The following is a 4140-nucleotide window of genomic DNA, read 5'->3' on the forward strand; positions in this document are numbered from 1 at the left end:
TGAGACGGTGAAGAGTTGGGGACGACCGACTACGCCTACGGAAATCCGGAGTTTTCTCGGGTTGGCCGGTTATTATCGTCGGTTTATCCAAGATTTTTCTAAGATCGCTTCTTCGTTGACGAAATTGACAAGGAAGAATGCGAAGTTTGTTTGGGAGAACGAGCAAGAAATTGCTTTTCAATTGTTAAAAGAGAAGTTATGTCAGGCTCCGGTGTTAGTGTTACCGGAAGGTGTCGAAGATATGGTAGTTTATTGTGATGCTTCCTTAAATGGGCTCGGGTGTGTTCTTATGCAAAGGGGTAAAGTCATTGCTTATGCCTCTCGACAATTAAAGGAGCACGAGACGAGGTACCCGACTCACGATTTAGAGATGGCGGCGGTTGTGCATGCGTTGAAAATTTGGCGCCATTACTTGTATGGTGTCAAGTGTACGATATATTCGGATCATAAAAATTTGAAACATCTTTTCACTCAAAGAGATTTGAATTATCGTCAACGTAGGTGGATGGATGTGGTGAAGGACTATGATTATGAGATACTTTATCATCCGGGTAAGGCGAATGTGGTCGCGGATGCGTTAAGTCGAAAGACTCAACATCCGGCGATACGTGTAGCATCGTTACGTTTGGTTATCACTAACGACTTTCTTGAAAAGATGGGTGAAGATCAAATAGAGGCTTATGTTCACAATAAGCATGCGGAGCGAATTGTGGGCCAATCGGAATTCATTACTATGGGCCCGCGGGTTTTATTGTCGTTTCAAGGAAGGGTGTGGGTGCCTAAGATGGGTGATTACCGACGGGTGCTACTTGACGAGGCACATAAGTCAAAATATTCTATTCATCCGGGCGCGACAAAAATGTATCACGACTTGAAGAAAGACTATTGGTGGCCGGGCATGAAACGCGATGTTGTGAAATATGTTGAACGATGTGTTACTTGCTTGCAAGTTAAAGCCGAGCACCAAAAGCCGTATGGTAAGTTGCAACCGTTAGAGATCCTGAAGTGGAAATGGGAGCACATTACCATGGATTTCATCACTAAGTTACCTAAGACGGCGAGGACTCAATATGATTCGATTTGGGTTATAGTTGATCGGTTGACGAAAAGCGCTTTGTTTCTTCCCATTAAAGAAGCAATATCGTCGGAGACCTTGGCTAAGTGGTTTATCAAGGAAGTGGTCGCTCGTCATGGGGTTCCTATATCTATTATCTCGGATCGAGATACCCGTTTTACATCTCGATTTTGGGAAAAGTTTCATGAAGATATGGGTACGCAATTGAAGTTGAGCACGACGTATCATCCTCAAACGGACGGTCAAACCGAACGTACGAACCAAACTCTAGAAGATATGTTACGGGCGTGCATTATTGATTTTGGTGGTAGTTGGGACGAGCATGTGCCTTTGGTGGAATTCTCGTACAATAATAGTTATCATACTAGTATCGGGATGCCACCGTATGAGATGCTCTATGGGCGTAGATGTCGAACTCCCGTTTGTTGGGGAGAAGTGGGTCAACGAGAGATCGGGAGTACCGATTTGGTTTTGGAGACGAACAACAAGATTGATATTATTCGGGAACATTTGAAGAAGGCTCAAGATAGGCAAAAGTCGTATGCCGACAAACGTAGGCGAACGATCGAATTTCAAGAAGGCGACATGGTGATGCTTAAAGTTTCGCCATGGAAGGGTATTATTCGATTTCGAAAATGGGGAAAGTTAGCTCCTCGGTTTATTGGGCCATTCAAGGTTTTAGCTCGTGTTGGCGAAGTTGCATATCGATTGGAATTACCCGAAGAGCTTGCGGGGATCCATAATACATTCCATGTTTCCCACCTCCGTAAGTGTCTTGCGGATGATTCCTTATGGATGCCTTTAGACGAGATCGAGCTAAACAACAAGTTGGAATATGTCGAAGAACCGGTCGCCATACTCGATGAGAAAGTTAAGAGGTTGAGACATAAAGAAGTGAGGACTTTTAAAGTCCAATGGCGGCATAGCAAGGGTTCCGAGTTCACTTGGGAACCCGAAGAGTTCGTGTTAGTGTATCTTCCCTCTTGTCATGCGGCTTGGATTGCGAGGGCGCAATCCGAATAAGTGGGGGAGAGTTGTAAGACCCGAATAATTGAAGTGTACACATGTGTATATAAGTGTATTGTGCGGTACTCGAATCGGGGTTTGGTTGTATATATTTAAAAAGGCAAAAGGAGCTGGACTGGGAGAGTTGCGCGCCGCGCGGCCTGGTGGCGCGCCGCGCCATCTGTCTGTGACAGATTCCCTCTTTCTTTTAAATTAGATATTTTGAGGGTATTTTGGTAAAATCACTTGGAGGCCGGATTTAATGCCTTAGATCAGTTTTGGGGAGTTCATTTACTCCTTCCACAACTACCAACACTTATCCAAATCAATTCTAGAGAGAGAGTGGCTTTTAGTGAGGGAAACCCCATTTTGGAGAAGAAGAAGAAGGTTTCTTGCTTAAGTCCAAGCATTAAAGTTGTTCGCCTTCCCTCTAGCTTCGTTGTGATAGTTGTGGTATGCTCTAATCTTAATTTCTTTGTTTAATTTGATTTAGGGCTAGGGTTTGGGGTGAAGATGAACATAAAACCCATTTTGTTAGTGTTTTGGGTGTTCTAGGGTAATTTGAGTCATGTAGACTCAATATTGGGTTAACTAGGGTTTGGAAGAGTTAATTGTTGTTAGAGAACCCTAATTAGCTAGTAAAATTGCTAGAACACCATGATTTATGTAAATGGGTGTAAATGGGTTAGTGGTTGACCCAAAATGGGTAGGTTGACTCTGAAAGTGTCAAATGGGTCAAAATGAACCTAAGCTAATTAATATGTGTGGTTGAAGCCTAAAACTAGTGTTAAAATGTGTAATGAACCTACTTTGGTTAATGATAGGGTTTTGTGATGAGTTAACCCGATTTTAGGGTTAAGGGTGCAAATGGGTCGGATTTGCACCATGGGTCAAATTAACACTAGGAGTGAGCTTTAGAGTGTTGACCAACTCGAGTTGTGATTTTGATATTGTGATAAATGTAATAGGTGCGTTACATTGAAGTGTTCAAGCTCGGTTATCTTTCACCAAGAGATTTGGAGGTGAGTGGAATAATTATGCATTCGTGTATATGGCGTGTTTATTTGTGGGTGTTATGGTATGAACCATCGAGCCGGTAGTACCATAGCATGTGTGTAGCATCGAGTGTGAACCACGAGCCGGTAGCATCGAGTGTGAACCACGAGCCGGTAGCACTATAAAATAATTGATGTGAACCACGAGCCGGTAGCATCGAGTGTGAACCACGAGCCGGTAGCACTATAAACAAAGTGTGAACCACGAGCCGGTAGCACTATAAACGAGTGAGACTCAATGCGTATGGTGTGAACCACGAGCCGGTAGCACCATAGCGTCATGGTTAACCATATTAAGATTTGTTGATATTTAGCATGCTAAATTATTTATGGTTGTGTTGAGTATATGCTAACTCGGTTATGTTATTGTATGACTTGTTAAGTGTTTGAGGTTGATGACATGCTTTTGTGTTACACGTTTCGTACGAGGTATCTTGTGTTGTGATTGCAAATAGATGGGCGATATATATGTATGTGTAATTATTGCATTCACTAAGCTTTGCTTACCCTCTCGTTGTTTACCACTTTTATAGGTTCGGTGTTGGACAAGGGTAAGGGCATCGTTTTGGACTAGGGATCCCGCTTGTTGCTAAGGGACGCTTTTGGTTTTAGTAGCTCTTGGAGTTTGACCGATAGTTGGGTAGTTTAATCCCAAACGCCATGCTCATTGTGTAGTTTGGAACTTAAACTTTTTGGTGGTCGAAACTCCTAAATTGTACTAAACTTGTAATTTGGGTCGTGTGGGCCCCGCTTGTAAAACTTTAATTTTATGTTTGAAACATGTTAGTTTTACATATTTGGTTGTATGGTAAAAAGCGTTTTGTCTAAAAGTGCCGGGAACTAGTCAATCTTTTCGCGGTTAAAAGTCCCGGGGACAGCCAGATATGGCGCGGCGCGCGGGCAATATGGCGCGGCGCGCCGATGGTCTGCAACAGAAATTTTTTTTTTATTTCGTATTTTCACAAGGCTTTGTCGGGTGTTGGTTTGGGTTGTTACACAATGGCA

The sequence above is a fragment of the Rutidosis leptorrhynchoides genome, chromosome 4, assembly GCF_046630445.1.
Source record: "Rutidosis leptorrhynchoides isolate AG116_Rl617_1_P2 chromosome 4, CSIRO_AGI_Rlap_v1, whole genome shotgun sequence".
NCBI lineage: Eukaryota > Viridiplantae > Streptophyta > Magnoliopsida > Asterales > Asteraceae > Rutidosis > Rutidosis leptorrhynchoides.